This window comes from Pagrus major, chromosome 13 (assembly GCF_040436345.1).
Source record: "Pagrus major chromosome 13, Pma_NU_1.0".
In the NCBI taxonomy this organism is placed as follows: domain Eukaryota; kingdom Metazoa; phylum Chordata; class Actinopteri; order Spariformes; family Sparidae; genus Pagrus; species Pagrus major.
The window spans coordinates 29460104-29479466 of NC_133227.1; positions in this window are offsets into that span (position 1 = coordinate 29460104).

A 19363-nucleotide genomic window follows, 5' to 3' on the forward strand; every position below is an offset into this window, starting at 1 on the left:
GGACTTACTGCCTCAACATTAAAATAACTGAAAGTATTTTGTTTCGAAAATGTGCAGGGAAAATTAACATAACTATACTATAACTATCCTGACATATTGTTGTTCTTGCTTTACCTTTGGAACAAAGTACATTTCAAAATTAGGTATTTATTACAGTAATATTATCCAGTGGTGTCACAAGTGCACAAGGTTTGTAGCCTCACACTTTAACGTTGTTGAACACAAGATGGCAGCAGTGACATAAAGTTGAGCTGTCATCGTTTCCAAGGATTGTACTCTCACTTCATAAATGTGAAGTTTTTATTGTTGTTATAAATCCCAGAGAACATATTATTATATTTTATTACATCCCACACGGAGAGAACAAGATTCAAGACAACTGATTTTAATTACACTTGTTCACATTATTGTGTCCGGCACATTTAGGTCAGTGTGGTTTGGGTATTTTACTGATTCGTTGATGTACTTTTGTGTCATCAGATTTAATTTAGAGACTATTAAGCTATTCGTTAAGGCAGATGTGAAAATTAAAAGTACTTTACAACTGTGTGTAAACTTTACTGATCAAACAAAGAAACTGCTGTAGTTTTATGAGTTTATTCTGCATATTGCTACTTATAATCACATTAATCATTAATATGACATAATGACCTGCAATTAATGTGATTATAAGTAGCAATATGATGGTTATTTATTGTAAATATAAGAGTTTATTCAAGCACTTTCAAAGCATTTAACAATGTAGAATCTAATTTACCAACATTACAGCTGATATAGGGGTCAAAACATGACTTTATTCATCTTTAAAACACAGAGCAGAGCTGCTAAATTAAATAAGAAGAAAATCACACCAGTCCTGACTTCTCACTTTTCTCATAGCGTCATACAAATATTGTGAATAAATAAAACCATGAGACGACAAACTGAAATCCTCACTATACACCCTTCCAACAACAGACTTTGTTAATTACTTTGTACTGAAGATTAATGACGCTCTCATTTCCCCAAACACCTGCTAAGACCACCTGTCTACAACCACCTCTGTATGTACTCTACCTTCTTTTTCAACAACACACGTTTTTACACAAAAACAAAAAGATATTAATGTAGAACATATGTATGCCGGATTTACGAGAAGGCCCAAGTAATGAAGAATTAGTCAGAGGCATCCTTTCACATGTTTATAAGGTTTCTCCCAACTCAACATCTCATAAAATTGCACATTTTTTAAAGGGAGTCTGGTGACTTTCTCCATAGGCGACAAAGAAATAGCCTATACTGGTTACTGTTTACTGTATACATCTTTTTTTTTGACATGTTAAGCGTCAATAAAATGTTGTCGTCTTTCATAAATTGAGTGTAAATGGTGAAATCAGTGTAATCAGTGTGTTCAAACAGCTGCTAAATGTTGGCAGGTCAGACTTTAGCAGTTTAGACACAGAAGCAGACAGGCTGGTACAGCCATGCTGCCACAAACTGACACTTTTTACAAGGAAACAAACAACTTCATGTTTTGCATTTATTGCTGAATTTACAAGATGGCACCAATTATTTTGAATTTATTGTAGCCGTGTCAGAGGGTTGCTTAGTTTTTCTTCACACGACAACTCTTAAAATTGTGTGTTTTGTTAATGGAGCCTGGTGATATTGCGTAAACAAGTTCAATGGTGAAATCAGTGGAAACTGTGTGTTCAGAAACATCTGCTGCTGACTGTTAGGTTAAGAGAGCATGTTAGCTAATTAGCACTGAATATAAAGCACAGCTCAGCTCAGCTCAGTACTTATCACACACTGAGTACTCATTTAATAATGTAGTAACGACTGCTAAGTACTTACAGGTCAGAATGACAACATGTTGACGAGCGTTGGCTTTTTTAACCACCATCAGTTGGTAAAAATAGATCAAGCTATACAAGCTAACACATGCTATAAACAAACAAAGGCCTACATTTATGTGAGGTATTTATTGTCTTAACTTGTGTTCCATTTTTGATTATCTCCGGCCATATAAAGCATTTTTAAAGTACGTCCTTTAAAATAAAATGTCCAGACAAATCGTTAAAGCCTGTCGCTCTGCTGGCTACATCTAAGCTAAGCTAGCCGAAGAGCAGCAGCAGTTTTGTGTTTGAAGGTTTCGGGGTTAAACTCGACCCGGTCGACGTTTTTTTTTTTTTTCTCGCATGCAGACTGTGTCAAGGTGAGCAGCGACAGCCAGCGAGGCAGTAAAAGGCTTCAGTGTTTACGACCGCCACCATCATCAAACTTTCCATAAAGTGGAGTTTTATGACCGTTAGCTGGTTAATGGTTCACCTGAAGACAGGTGACAGGGGGAAACAGAAACAAGATGGACACCCAGTTCACACACACACACACACACACACACACACACACATCCTCCTTATCTCTTCTTTGGAAATGTTTTTTTCTTCTTCTTCTTCTCTGTCCTTCATCTGTGCTCTGCTTTCTCTCATCGCTTTTTAACCTAACTTCTTTACAAGTAGATAAAACTGAAAATCGAAGCCACGACACGATATAATTACTTTAATGATATTATTGTTTTTAAGCTATTTTTTAAATCTCTTTATTCTTTTCTAAGTACTCTGATTACTGTTGGGTTGTTCTTCTTTTGCGTTTACTTTGTTTGGATTGTACTGAACACTCACAGGTCTACCTCGTCGTCAGCACTACACCTGTCAGGTTTCTCCATCTTCTCCGGCTGTTCGTAGGGTTTTTATTATCAGTACACTGTTTTACGCTGCCTTCATGGTCCCTGTAGAAACAGAGGGACGTTTGTTTCATCTGGTCGAATAAAGGAAAAGAAAGAAGTGTGATCTGTTAGATGTGCTTCCTCTGTTTCCACACAGATACAGATCTGACCTGCTGGAGTTTAATTGCTGTAAAGTCAAATAATAATCTTAAACAGGATGTGGTGTTTACGTGACAGAATCTCTCGGTGAATATCAACACATCTACAGCCAGTGTTTTTTTAGGTTGTTCACGTTCAAGTCATAAAGGAAACAAATTATTTTACAGGTCTGCACACTTAATTAGCAAGTAACATAACTGAAATTTCATTGAAATTACCCTCAAATTACCACAATAATCACAAAACTTCAACCAGTTCCTGTATGACTGAAAAATAAACATTTACGAAAACTGTTTGAAACTTGAAAACAGGAAGTTTCCTGTAAATGTATGAAAGAAATTATCAGCTAATTCTCAACTGCTTGTTGGAAAATACCAGAATTTAATTATTAAATCATGTTGGGGTTAGTTTTAATACCATGCGATGTAATGTGGTAATTTCTGAGAAATTTAAAATATATTACAAGGTAAATACCACTTAGGTTACTTACTATAACATTTGCAGACCTGTGAAATGAAGTGTACAAATGTTATATGTTTATGAATACTTAAAAAACTTTGCATTCTGTTTTTTTTATAAGGCAAATGTATTTGTGTACACAAGGCAATTCAAGAAGTGCTTTACATATACAAAACAAACAATAACAATAAACACAATAATACTAAAAACAGATGATAAACATAATAATAGCAAGCAAGCAGCCAAAATTACACAGAATAAAAACAATAAAACAATAATCATGGTTTACAAAGTAAAAGCAATAAAATGAACTAATACATTTGATTTAAGATGAATTAAGAGCAATGGACAACAGGTGGGGTCAACATAACACATTTTTATCTTTGTTAGTCAAATTTTAAATTATGCATGAATTCATTATATTTTTAAAAATATTTTTAAAATCATTAATGTGTTTTAATTCCCTCAGTGACTGATTTCATTTTCTTAATTTTTGCCCTGAACATTTCTTTTTCGGTCGCTATAAAGAAAAGTCTCAGAGTATTTTTCATAATTATTTTCTTTCTTCAAATTGAGTTATTTTGTTTTAATGCTTTTCTTTCATTTGTTTTTAAAACCTTGTTGAGTAGCTGAAAGTTTTCAGTGTTATAATATAATAAAAGTTACAACATTCATTTGATCTATTAACACTGACTTTCACTTCACAGCTGCCATAAACTGCAACATTTTATATGACGCTTTTATTATGTAGGATTACGTGACTGTTTCAGTGTGTTTCACTTCTTGTTGAATATTTATTTACATTTTGAGCTTCATGAGGAATAAACTTTACACTGAGTTAAAATTGTTTTAGATTTAATAATGAAACGTTGGATAAACAAAATAATAAAACAAAAATGTAAATTTTCTGAACTAATGTTAAAATCTGTGACAGGCCTGATTACTTCACTTTAAAGTGTGTCAGGGTCAGAGAGAAAATATATGAAGTTTAATGATAAGTTTGGCTTGAAAAAATTGTGGTTTTACGTTGATTTGTAGATGCAAATAAAACAAAATTGTAATATATGTTATAAAAACATATAAATCCATAGAAAGTGTGAAACCAGGAGCCGCTTACATTATTCAACATCTATAAAACATCAATATAACAACAATATAACATCTATCAAACACTTGAAAACACAAATACTCCTCTGTGTGTGTGTGTGATGAGAATTATTGTGGCTTTTATGTGATTTTACTGCAGCAGACTAAACTAAATACTCATCAGTGTAAAACAATAAATCTCCCATAAATCCATAAAGACGCAGATAATTCTCCTCTTCAGGAGGGCAGCAGAGGGGACCAGACGCCCGGCAGGAGGGAGGACACTGCTGGAGGGTTGGCAGCACAGAGCCCATGAGCAAGGTGAGAGTCAGATGTGGATATTTAAAAAAAAACTTTCACTAACATGTATATGTTAAAGTCACGCTCAGCAAAAGAAATGTCACAAGTGCAGGTTTAAGTGTTAAAGAAGAATTTGAAGCTACTTTTTTTAAACCTTATATTCACTGCAGTTTGGTGTGAAACACTTCTGTGTTTTAAATTAATCTGTAGTCAGGTGAGTTGTCCATAAACTGAAAAGCTCCACACATGACATCAACATTATATAGAGGTAAAGTCACAACCCTTCTGGTCGACCACCATCGACCTTACATCAGAAAAATATGTGCAGTAGTTCAAGAAGACAGACAAATGACACATATGATGTTTGAAGTCAATAAAGTGTCAGTTTGTCATCAAACTAATGAAACATCAGACTGTGACGTCATTATAAAGACGACACAGCCGACAGAGTCCTTGTGATCTTCATCTTTTGTAGGACCTTTTCTGAGCCCAGTTGGCTCCATGTTGGTGTTGGTGACGTGTGTTGATGAGACGATGTAGTTACAAACATTATATGTGTGAATCATGGCACAATTCAAACGGGATCAAAAATGTATTTTTCTTTCAACTACCACACACACTTCTTCTGAAATAAGGTCCCAGAACCCCCCACACGTGTTTGGTGTAAGTATACTTCACCTCTCTGTAACATAACACATGAAATGTTTCCTTATACGTCGACACACTGAAATTAGCATGTATACGCAGGTTTTTCAAACACGAGTAAACCGGCTGATGATCTGTCACTGACTCTGTTCACATTTCCAGTGGATGAGTTTGCCTTTCTGTTTTTTTCCTGGAAAAACATGGAAAGTATTTACTAAACATTTACAAAGTATCATTAACATCAGTTGCAACTTTACAATAGGTGATTACTTAATAAAAGTTTTATAAAGCCAAACTCAACTTAATTTAGGATAGTTAAAGAGCGGTGACTAAATATTTCTGGTGACAGAATGAGTCAGATCGACGAGGTATTTTTACGATGTGGTGTTAACATTTTTACTTCAGTGAAGAACCGCAGTACTTCCTCCTCGGCTGCTGCAACGTTTCCTGATACAGGAAGTGAAGATGACTGTAGTTGGAGGTCGAGCCGTCGTCATGGCGACAGTAAGAAGAGACAGTGTGTCGTGTTTCCCACCGCCGAGCTCGTCGCCAAACATCTTTTAAAGTTTCTTTCTCTTCGTCAGCTCGTCACTGACGGCGTCCTCGTGTTTACCTGCTCAGTTTATGGTCACATTCAAACACATCGACGCCATAAAGTCATGAGAACCACGACACCTCGCCAACTGTACGCCGCTGCTACGTGTGTGTGTGTGTGTGTGTGTGTGTGTGTAGGTGTTTAAAATGATTAACCTTTACAGCCTGTTAGCCTCCTCCAGATCTGTTCATCTGTCAAGGTCGTAAACGAGGAGAGCGTTTCATCGACGGCTCCGGAAACGACCCAGATATCACTGACGATTCTCACAAATGAGTTTTTATAGATCGTTTGATTGGCTCTCGAAGTGAAGAATCAACTTATAGTAACAAAACAACATTGTTGATATTTTGACAAATCTTCCACATCACGATAACGACTGACTGACTAAACTCTGCTGGTTGTGTTTGTGACACCGTCAGCAGTACAAAGTAACTAAGTATTCCAGGTTTTCTACATGAACGTGTTAACGGGTCTTGGAGAGTGCTGCTGCATATGTAAACAAAAATAAGCTTTCGTTACAGTGGCTCCAGAGAAAGCTGCATTAATCTGATAAATTACCTCCAGTGATGTTACTCAGTGGCTCAGTTGCATTGTGGGTAATGTAGGAACAGGTTTTGGTCTATCATCACTCTCCTATAACACTGTTGGACTCATTATGGACAGTTTAAAAACAAATGAACCAGAGATATCACCATTTTAATTCCACACATTCTTCTTCCTTCTCGAAACCTGGAGCCCACATTACCCACAATGCATCTTAACCACTGAGTGACATCACTGGATCACTGCCTATATGAGTTACTGTTTTACTGTTTATGTTTACAGACAATAAAATGTTGCTTTCAATGTCAAACTGCTAAATGTTAGACACAGAAGCAGACAGGCTGATACAAACTGACACTTTTTACAAGGAAACAAACAACTTCATGTTTCACATTTAATGCCGAATTTACAAAAAGGCACAAACAATTAAGAATTTATCATCAACAGCATTTCACAAGTTTTGAAGTTTCTCTTAACTCAACAACTCACAAAAAAGCACATTTTTTAAGGGAGTCTGGGCATTTTCTCCCCTTTCTCTTCTTTTTTTTGTTGTTGCCATTTTTGCTGAAAATATGACTTAAACAAATATCTAATCATCAAAGCAAGTACATTTCTGATTGATCTGCCGGCCTCTTATCGGTAAAATTCAATTAATCAAACATGTTTTGATGAGCGGACAGTTTAACGGAGCCAGAATGTGAAACTCATCAGTGATTAGTTCAGATCTGATGAAACATGTCAGGAGCACACGGTCACATTAAAGCTGCCCATCCCTGCACCAGGTCGCAAATGACTTGACTAATGTATGTTTTCCATATATGATTAGCTCACACACACACACACACACACACGCATACGCACACACACACACACACACACACACACACTCATACACATCAAAGCAGCCGCTGCCTGCTGTGTTTCAGTCTGTCAGGCTCCAGAGGTTTGAAATGTAACTATAAGTGTGTGTGTGTGTGTGTGTGTGTGTGTGTGTGTCAGTGTTTGCCTTGTAATAATCTAATAATTTGACCTCTCACACATGCAGATCGGTGACATTTTAACAGCCCTATTAACCTGCGTCTTACTCCACTCCTGTGCTCGCCGCGGGTCAAAGGTCGCGACCCCGAGCCGACCGCGGAGGACTCACACCTCCGAGAGCCTCCGAGCTACAAATGCTAATTCTCATGCTAACGACAGGGGCAGCCGGCCCGTCTCTTCCTGGCTCCGCTTCCCGCAATTGTTTACGCAGACTGCACCTGTGAATTTTGACACCAGGACGGTCTGAGAAAGAGACAGAGGAGGAAGACGAGAACAAGAGAGAGGAAGAAGAAAAACAAACTTATAAAACGAGGAAGACAAAAGATGCTAAATGTTTGACTCTTACACCAGTTTATAAAACACACTCGGTACTTTATCAGGAACACAGACAGGTGCTTCTGGGTGGACAACATGTTAGAAAACAACTCTTAGTAAGACAAAGACCAATTTAACAGCAGCAACCAATCATTAACTAGTAACCACAATATCACCAGACTCCCTTAACAAATCGCATTATTTTAAGAGTTGTTGCATGAGGAGAAACTCAGCAACAACTTCATGAAACTGTTGTGACAAATTTTAAATCACTTGAGTGTTCTTGTAAATTCGGCACTTAAAAACAGCTTTTTTTCGCGGTTTTTTTTTTTTTTTTCATCTTTTATACACAAAACAATTCACTGTCTGGATTGTAATTTTGGTAAGTTGGTCTCTTCTGTACACACGACATCTATTTCCTGTCAGTCCGTCCTGAAAAAGAATCCCTCCTCTATTCACTTCTGGATCGTTCATCCAAAGGTTGTTTTGTTGCTCGTTGATGCAAATATATCATTTAGGGATGTTGCGATATTCCCGATTACAATGATATTAAAAGCTAAATGTTGATATTGTGGGAATAATCCAGTGAAGATGTTCAGCCTTGTGCATCTTTTGTTAATGAGCTCATCTGGTTGCCTTTTCACAAGTTATTGACTATAAGTCTTCTCGCTCTCTCCTCCTTACACTCGTATTTTGAGAACAAAGAGACAAAACACACAGTAAACAAAGTTAACCATATCTTGGATTGCTTTTTTTTTAAATTTCTATAGATATCGAGGTATATATCTATATTTTTTCGGCGACGATAATCATGTTGTGAAAATCTGATATTGTGACAGCCCTAATGTGATTTGAATTGACTAACTGAGAAAATAATCTTTAGATTAATCAAATAGTCATAATTTTTGTGCTGTTTTCTAAAAGCTTGTTATCAAAACTCACAGGATGAATCAAAATCTCTGGACTTCTTTGCACTTGCAGACTTAACAGCCACGTCTCTGGGAAGTAGAAGACTAAAATCAGTAAACTCTACTTTCTGTGGACTGCTTGCTGTGCAGACTTCCCTTAGAAAATGACCAAAAATCTATATTAATAATAATAATAACCATATTTTGTTTTCTGTCTGCTCATGTCTTTATGTTTGTGATGATGTAAGCTTCGATATTGTGATATAAAGTCAGTGGAAATCAGCACACCGACACACAGAAACACTTCAGAGGGAACTGAAGGCGGAACAACAACGAAACGTCTTCATTTCTGCATTTCAAACAGATTTTCAGCTTCTGTGTTTGCAGCTCTCAGATATAAATCTGTAACCTGATTGGGGTCATAACGAGGACATGAGCATCCCATAAAAGTATGATAGAGGTGATGGCGTGATGCTGACTTCCTTTTACATTTTTCATTGGTTAACGATTGACTGTGTTTAACAGCCTGCAGGCCGGAGAGGAAGAAACATAGAGCAGAAGCACATAGAAGAGCACGAATAAAGTCAAACAAAAGGAAATAACAAAATATTACATATATGTTACTAAAAGTATGCTTTATTTTTTTAGTTACAGTTACTTTAAAATCAAGCTAGCAAATAAAAGAATAGGATGGAAGATGTGCAGCTCTATGTGTTGTGGTTCTACAGGTGGACAAAGAAGAAGAAGAAGAAGAAGAAGGTTTCTCCTTCTTCTTCTTCTTCTTCTTCTTCTTCTATCTGTGTTTCTTCTGCTGTTACCAAACATGAACTTGGAGAGGAATCAGGGTTCTGCAATGTGGTGTCGAAACCCCCGACACTATCACCAGGACGAAGGTTAATGAGGGGAAAGGTAAGGCGGGCAGGACACACACAAACACACACACACACACACACACACCTGCAGTAAACCAGCTCTTATAAACTGCAGATAAAAGCAGGTCAGAAAGTCTTCAGTGACTGAATGTGACTTCAAATATGTTATAAATTATATTCCATCTAATGAAGCAACTCTTACTGAATAAGGAGATTTATTTATGAAACATGTGCAGAGCTACAAAATATGAACACCTGTGTTTTAAAAATCTATGATTTGGTTGTTAAAAAGTTCGTACACATGACATGAAAACAGTAAGAAAGACGTTAACTACGACTCCCAGGGTGCATTTCTGCAAGAAACATCCAATCACAGAGCTAAAAGTTCTCCAGTTTAAGTGAATTCAGAATTAAACAAGTTTCCTGATTTCACATATCTCCGCAGTGTAAAATCGACGGCCGGTTGTCGACCCAGAAGTGACGGTCGTTGTTAACGTGATGTCAGTCTGTAACCACCAGCAACACCATAGCAACCACGCAGAAGCCCTTAGCAACCACCACGACGATTCAAGAAAGTACTCCTTTCGATCCTGAAAGTCTTCAGCCGCTCTTTACTGCACATTGAGTGAAATTATGACGGGAGCAAAGGAGGAAGTCAGGTGATGTATGAAGAGCAACAAAGTCTGTGGGCTATTTTTACTTATGTAACCTACTTAACATACGTCACGTAATTAATGTACTTACTTTAACCCAAACCATGTTCTTTCTCCTAACAGCAACGTTTCACAACATTAACCACGTAGTGACAAAGACCCGATACATCAGCTGCCTCTGGTACCGTCATATATTATTTTATGAGTCACTGGCAAACAATCTATTTTTTCATTAAGGTACGAGGACTGCAACCGAGGGCAACAGAAATTAATATCAATCTCATATTTGCTTCTAAATGCAGAATTTTTACTAGTTATTTTATTTGAACATTGAAATTTTTATTCTTAAAAGCCTTTAAAATGTAACATTGTATACCCTTGTTGCTCGTGTTCCCCTGAAAACAGAAGTCTCTCTGTCCTGCTCGGTCTCGTCAGTCGTGTTATTCATTCACCACTTTACATACGTTCAGTATTTATGACTTCTGAGAACATCGTCCTCTCTGACAGAAGCTTCTCCTTCCTCGTTCCCACAGCAGCTGAACATCGAGCAAATAAAGCAACTGAACTGCACTGTGGGAAATATCATCAGCCCGAAGTCTCAACGACACAAACTGAAATATAATTTGTTAAAACTGCAGTTTTAGAAGGAAACTTTCCCAGAAATGTTCAGATTTCAAACTCTTGTTGCTGTAAATGCTGCTGATTTTAGGACTGTATGAAAATAGAAATCACTTAAATATTTGTGTTGACATTTAATGTGATTTATTAGATTGTAATCTTCCTCAGAAATGTGTCAATCCTTTTCTTTTGGTCAAATGATCTTAGCATGAGGATCGCAGCAGTTTGCTTGTACTATTTTATTAATTTATTGTTTTATATATATTGTAAGACTTCAGAAATGTGTGATCTTGCAATAAAACCACAGCAGTATTGACTCGCTGCCTCCTGATGAGGTAGCTGCACATTACAGGCAGTAAAATAACAATAAATATCAGTGAATCATGTTACTACAATAATATAAACTTCGCTTAATTGAAATTGGTCAGCTGATAACGGCCGACACTTCACTGTGTGTGTGTGTGTGTGTGTGTGTCTGATGTAGGTTAATGGGGCTGCAGCAGTTTACTATATGATGAGCTGTAATTGAGACAACAATCTGTCTGACTGATAGACGGTAATCAGTCTGTTCATAAAACTCCTTGTTTCACCTGAATACACCGCTGCTGTAAAACAGCTCAGACACCTTTAATGTGACCAGAAACACAGAGCGGAAAATATAATGTTTTTATTTACATTTCTGTCTGTTCAAATTGAAATCCTATTTTTTTTAGAAAACATTTTTTCTTGTTTGTTTTTTTGTATTTTAAACATTATTATTTAGGGTAAGTATAGAAAGGTTAACGTACTTTCTAGCAGAAAGTATAAAAGATATATAAAGAAAATGAGTAGATATTTATATTATAATTGTTGAATTACGTGTCACACCAAACCTCATTAAGAATCTGCTACATTTTATTTATTCATCCATTATTTCTCCTAAGGAACATATAATATACTTCAGTGTTTCTTTTATTATTAAAATACATCTAATTAAAATCATCTGCATTTTTTGAATATCATATATCATGTTTATTTTTAATTTGCTACCTCCTGCACTGTTGTATTATGTGTCCATTTTCTTTAACCAACAAATTGTATGTAATTCTGTTTCTTATTTTCTAGATTATTCTTTAAATTCATTTCATTATTTTATTATTTTATATCCTCATCATGTGTTTTTCTGTATTTATTCACCACCTCTGACAAACTATCAAGGCAGTGTAATACGTAGTTTCAGCGACACACACCAAACTTCATTGAGAATCTGCTGCATTTTATTAATTTGTCCATAATTTCTGGTTTGTATTTAATTTGCTTCATATATTATTTCTCTTTGTATGAAATATATATAAAAAAAATCTTTTTGCACGTTTTTTTATTTTGATATCATAATTTTGTGTTTACCTCATGCAGATATTATTATAGTTATATTTGTGAGTAAAACAGGAATTTTTTCAAATGTATTAATTCTATTATCTTGTATTAACATTATCATTGTGTGTTTTTCTGTATTTATTCACCACCTCTGATGGACTATCACCTATAAAGGCCAGTGTAACGTATATGATCAGTCATACAGACCAAACCTCATTAAGGTTTTACGGAGCTCTTTCGGGGGAATACCAGTAGTCCCCGTCATGTCTTCAGTATTATCTGCCCTTTACAGCGGACTACCGTTCCAGCACTGCGCCTTTACAACTCCACTGTTTATCCACAATCAATGTGGCCAATACAGGGGCGTATTAGGGGCAGTAAGTATATTGTAAATGAAAGTTTATGGTAAAATGGCCCATAAACATGCGGCTGTATAAGTCTGGAAGAGCTGCTGCTGGAGACGATTCCCCGAGCGTTTATGGACGCCGGCGAGAGGTGAGAGTTATTTGCTCACTTTGTTGTCTTTTGCTTTTATTTGCTCCAATTATTGTCTCTGTTGACTGAGATGATGTAGTAAACATCTTTGATTGGCTACAAATTTTAATGCAACGGAGACGAGGCCTTTAACGTCGTGTGACGGCGACAACACGTTTAAATGTTCAGGCTGCACATGAATAAAGATTATTTGGATTTAATTTTGTGTTTTGAACGTCCAGCATGACGAGCGAAGGATTAGTTCAAGGTTGTCACTGCGGTGCTGTCAACCATTTTGTTTTGGAGAGAGGAAATGTGCCCTGAAATGGCCGCCGCCCCCGTCAAATCGTCACGCTGTCATTGGTGTTGAGAGGAGTTCTCAAACACACACTGACTGTTTGACTGTGTGTGTGTGTGTGTGTGTGTGCAGGTGTGTGTGTGTGTGTGTGTGTGTGTGCGTGCAGGTGGGTGTGTGGGTGGGTGGGTGAAGGACAGACTGATAATGGAAACAGATAATCTTCTGATTGATGACTTACATTTTTCCAATGAACAATAACTGTCCATGAAAAAGTGTGACGACATAAGAATGTTTTTGATATTCTCATAGTGATTAGATATTGTTACATGTTATGCAATAGAAAGCTAATTTTTTTTTGACCTCACAGGTTACATAAGTTCAACAGTGATAAGTTGATCCCTTGTTTCCAGGTTTGCACCGACGTCGACGACATCCCGCTCTTCATTGGCCTCTGACCGGCTGCCAGATGAACATTTGACCTCCACGATAACAGCCGAGGATGTTGTTCCTCATTAACACCGTCACAGCTCACAGAGAGCAGAGCCACCAGCCTTCAGTCATAAAAACACTCTTTCACTTTACATTTATTACTGAACAGCTTTACACTCATTTACAGTTGAGAAGTGTCAAAAGACGTTTCTCGTTATGAATCGATTCAGGACACGTTAATCTTTTTTTGCATTAAAATATCTTGTTGTGTATCAGGCATGAGCTGTGCTTTAATAATAATATATTTTATAAGAGTGAAGCAGGAGGGAAACACAAACAGTTACAGCAGATACCGGTGCCAGCATGGAAAAAAGAGTGACGTCAGCATTAAAAAAGATCAGCGTTAGCATATAATTCCTGATATCTGACTGCTGTTTAAATTTAGAGACCCTCTCAAGACCAGATAAGATTTATTTTAATAGTATAAACATTAGCAGTGTTAGCTTAAAAAAGTAACGTTAGCATTACAAAAAAGTAGCGTTAGCATTAGTAGAAGAGCAACTTAACATAAAAAAGAGCAACGTTAGCATAAAAACAAAAAGCATAAAAAAAAAGTTTTTAACCATCGGAAGAGGTTTATAATTAAACTGTGGGACGTTTAATGATGTGTTTTATGTCGTAGAACAAAACTTGTAAATATTTTCAGCCTGTGGTAACAACACAACTTATTTAGGCATTTAACTGAAAACAAAAACAACAGACTTGCAAAAGATGACATGTTTTCACTTATTTTTGGTTTTATAGCATCTTAAACTTTTCTGAGTTTAATCCCAGAAGACTGGAGACAGTGAATTAAAGATTTTAGAGTCGAGATCAGTTTTTCTCGACTCTCTTCTTATATAATAACAACTTCACTGTGTCACGTACGGCCTCATGTCTGTATCTCCATGCCTGCTGGTGAATCCTCCGGCTGTCGTCCGTCACTGCTATCAGCGCTCATCACGCCTCCTCAACAAACATATCTGCGTCTCTGTGGTGAAACCATTTTTACTGCGTCCACCCCTCAATAAACTTTATGGTGGTGAAGAGGCCGAGGAGCTTCGCTCTCATTACGCTCTGTTTACCCAAAAATGAGACACGAGCATGGCCGTTGCTACTCACAACGTGGATCCACAATGTTTGTCCTTGTTTTGTTTCATGTAATCATCTGTAAATGTATGCGTTCTTTAGTTAGTAGTTTAAATCTTTATACACCTGTAAACTTGAGAAATGATTGTAGGCCTTAATAAAACTCTCAAGTTGGACTGAACCAAATCATTAATAAAGTCGGGCTTTAGTGATGTTTACACCGACAAACATCTGCAGCTACAAGGACCCTAAAATGCAGATTGCTTTACAGATTTAACGTGCATTGATCATTGTTTAAAACCACAGTATGTGATTTCTTCCTCTATCTCTCAATAGAAACAAAACAAAAGTACCGTGGGATCATGGGAGTTGTTGTCTTCATTGTTGAACCACCACCGGTGCTGATTTAAATCTATCTGACGTGACTCTGACAGATATGTTCAAGGACGAGGTAATGTTTTAAATGTTTATGTTTAGTCTCGTTCTCCGACCTCCTTCCTCGCTCTCTGAAATGAAACGCAACGTGAACATTACCATGAATGAAAATATAGATTCCTCTGGTTTGAACATTGTTGGAAACATTTGGGATAATGTAAGTACGCAGCTCAATAAAATTAATATTGAAGATCTAGTCGTTTTTAGACGTTTTAAAGCAGACTAACTTGACTAACTAAATGTTACATATTATCTTTAATGTTATGTTTAAGTGGAACATTATCAGTGGGAAATTAGAAAGGCTGATGACTTGTTAGTCTTCATGATTTTGCTAAAACCTCATCAAAGCAGCGAAATTCATCCACGTGTGTTTGATGAATATTTGATTCTACAACGTTTCTGCTAGCACGGCTAGTTTTTGGCTAACATGCTAGCACCATTCAGTCTCTTTGTTACTCTATATTTTCTCTGTCCTGGGTCATTTTTTTTCCTGGGTCGTTATTTGAACATCAGCTCACCGTAATTATAATCCGGTGTTCATCCTACGTGTTCGTGTCCGGAGGCAGCTAACGTTACGTGTCTTTAGTGTGATTACAGAACTGACAAAGTGCAGGCGGCACGACGGTCACAAGTTACACTTTATTATATTACGTTGGGTTATATAAATATAATTGACCTGACCTGAAGAGTGAACTCTGACACACAGACCTGAGTCGCCCTCTCTTTCTTTACGTCCTGGTTTTCTACTTTTGTTTTATGATTATGGGCACGCTGCCATTATTCTTGTTTATACAACGTATTGCAGCTTATCAATCGTGAATCAAATAGAGTTGGGAGTGTCTACTATCTCTACTGAGCTATAAAAGTGAAGCTGTGTTGTTGACTTGTCCTGTGGGAAACTCTAATTTATATCTTTTGTCATCCTGCACGTCAGCTGAACTCCCGTTGGTTTGCTTTTCTGTCCTTTCATGTTGTCCAAAATCTCCCTCAGGAGCGATAAAGTTAAATGTATATTAACCACAGCGACGACATTAAAGCCACTGACGGGTGAAGTTAATAGCATTGATCATCTCGTGACGGCACCTGGGTGGGTTATATTAGAGGTGAGCAGTTAGCTCTTGGAGTTGATGCGTTGAAAGCAGGAAAAAACGGCCACATTGTGACTTTAGTCCTTCATAATACTTGACGGTGACTCAGATGAGTGTATTCAACACTTCAACACCTCCTTCATACTGTAGTTATTTCCTGTCATCAAATTAGCCTCCGTCTGTCTCGAAGGCTAATTTTGAATCCAGTCTGACTGTGAACTCCCAGGCAGAGTAAGCTAATAGGACCGCTAGCTGCGTTTCAGGGGGGCAAAACACACTTTCAGCATTATTAGAGACTCTAAACACAAATCAAACATTGCTCTTTAAAATCAGCTATCAACAAACCTTTTTATGTTTTAAGTAACTTTTTAATTAGAGTAATGAGTTTTAAACAGCGTCAACTGAAGACCTCAAGTTCAAGATGGCTGAACAACCGACACACACACACACACACACACACACTGCTGATAGTCTCTATCAGTGTTAAGATAGGAGTGTTGTTCGAGGCAAAATGGACCCAGAAGGACAAAGGTCTGAGTGAGGACACACACACACACACACACACACAGAGCAGATAGCAGGATCCTGTGCTGTGTTTGCCCAGTGTTCCTCTGCGCCCTTTGGACACCACACCTCAACTGCTGCATCAATTAGCAATTGTGTGTGTGTGTGTGTGTGTGTGTGTGTGTGTGTGTGTGTGTGTGTGTGTGCGTGTGTGTCTTGTCTATAATTTTCTTTCGTTACATCTTGTATCTACATATGAGCCCCGAGTCACCAGATATTTGGATCCTTTACTTCAGTAAAAGTACTGTTACAAATAAAAGTTAATTGATTTTTTGGTTTGTAAAATTGTGAAAATGATGAGAAACGTGGTGACGATGAGCCCAGAGAGACACCTACATAATGCTTGTTTAGTCCAAACCTCAACATTGTTACAAAAACTGTCAAATGATTCATATTGGACCCATAATTAAACTACTGAGCCCAGTGGGATCATCCAGTCCAGGTTAACAGCTTCGATATGAGGCCTGATCAAGCAGATGAGTTTCTAGTCTTTGCAGGATAAAAAGGCAACTTAAAACTTTACATTTATGACGACACGGCCTGAAAGCTACTGCAGGAACTAATGACTGACTTTAGTCGGCTGAAAAGCTGCCGACTACTGACCGCACCACAACACCACAGGGCCACGTACGCTCACCGACGAAACATCGTCCTGGTGTGTCAGGGCAGCCGTCACTTGAACCTCATCACCCGTCGCTCATTGTTTAAGACTTGCTCATGAACCGGTTGGTCTATCTCGCTGTTAATCAACATCATTGTCTCTGGTCCCTTGTCATCCTAAAACCCGCAGATCACTTCACATGTTTACACATCTGGTTCCCAGGTGCCTGAAATAAGATGTGTGGTTACAGCAGGCTGAAGATATTTACACGTTTTGTTCTACGACATGAAATACATCATTAAATGTGCCACAATTTAATTATAAAGCTTTTACGCATGTTAAAAAAAACCCTATATGTAAAGAGGTCATATTATGCTCATTTTCTGGTTCATAGTTTTATTTGGGGATCCGAGTAGAATAAGTTTACATACTTTAATTTTCAAAAAAACATTATTTTTGCTGCATCATCCTCTTTCACACTGTAGCAAAAACGACGCGTTCAAGACACAGTGAGACATCTGGCCTCTGTTCAATCTCTGGTGAAAGTTGCACTTGCACGGGCAGGATGCAGCCAATCAGAGGCAGAGTAGGGCGGGTCATGCCGAGCAAGGTAGTGTGATCTAAAATAACGCCGCTACAGCTGGTAAACATGGCTGCAGTACAGCCGTATATATTTTATAATAAATATTTATATTTACATAACACCTGTTAGTGACACAGATAAATTACAGAAGTAAATGCTGAACTTTACAGGTGTTTCAGGCAGAGCAGCAGTGTTTTCTGTAGGAGACAGTAACTCCTTTTGGGCTTTTTCACTTTGCTAAAATGTTTCAGGTTTTGTGTAATCCTGCCGACAAACAAACAAATGGACAAAATGACAAAATGACATGGAAGGAAATAATTCACATTTTAGTAGTTGTGTATTGAAAGGTCATTTGAGTGAAACTTGAGTAAAAGTTACTAAATTTCTGTTGTTTTATCACCAAAATCCTGAAGTCACTGATTGGTTGTCTTTTTTTTTTTTTTTGGTACTTTTTTCGAGGCAAAGCCAAAGTCTTCATGTTTATATAATCCATCCAGAAAACTTCTACTCACATACGTTTCTTACATTTCTGAAAAACAAAGTGTGCAGTGCTTCTGTATCTGAAGCTAATGAGACTGTAAAACATCTTACAGGAGTTTAGAGGCATCAGCGACTCTTTAATCATTAACTTCATGCAAATATATACAGTAAGTTTTATTAATTTAAGTTACTGCAACTTAAAATGTTTTAACTTTCAAGAAACTTCAGAAGTTTACGGTGATATTTGTAGGAAAAGTTGATTTTTTTAGTCTCAAAAATCAACTTTTCTTACAGATAGGTCCTTTAAAATATGAGTTTAATTCACTTAACTTAACAAAATGAGTTTTAAAGAAACAAAACACAACTTTCTACTTTTTTAAACCTGCCCAGAGAAGAAGTTTGTTGGAAACTTGCTGTGTGTCTTTAATACATGTTGGAAAAAATGTCATTGCTGTTTCTTCTCATGAAAAATGACATTAATCACGATGAAGATTAGTCGTGAATTCAGTCCCTTATTTCCCGTGACAGGTCACTGGGGAGCCAATAACGTGTCAGTGTGACTTTGTTAATTGAATTTCATATTTTAAACTTTTATTTATCTTGTTTTTCTTTAGCTGCTTTTACATTTTCAAACATCTCTGAACTAATTATTCAACCCGAGCTCACTTCGCTCCCATCGTTCAGGCAGTATAACCATCTTAAAATGTTTTACATTTGAAAATATACACATGATTAATTCTGATGGGTGAAATCATAAACATTTACAAGACGTTTACTGTACAGTGTGTGGAGCAGGAAAGAAACAGAACAAAGCAGTGGATCCCGAGAGGCACTTCAGGGTCACATGTTAATGCTCAGGTCACATAAACAGCGTTTGTAGTGATTCGTGAAACAGGCGTCGTGTTGATGACCAGACATGTTCTGCAGCCACAGATCACAAAGATAAGTGTGCAGTGACTCTGTTACTGTCAGTAGATTTTATTGTCTTCTTCAGGTTGAGAAAACATTTCTTAATAAAACAGGATATAT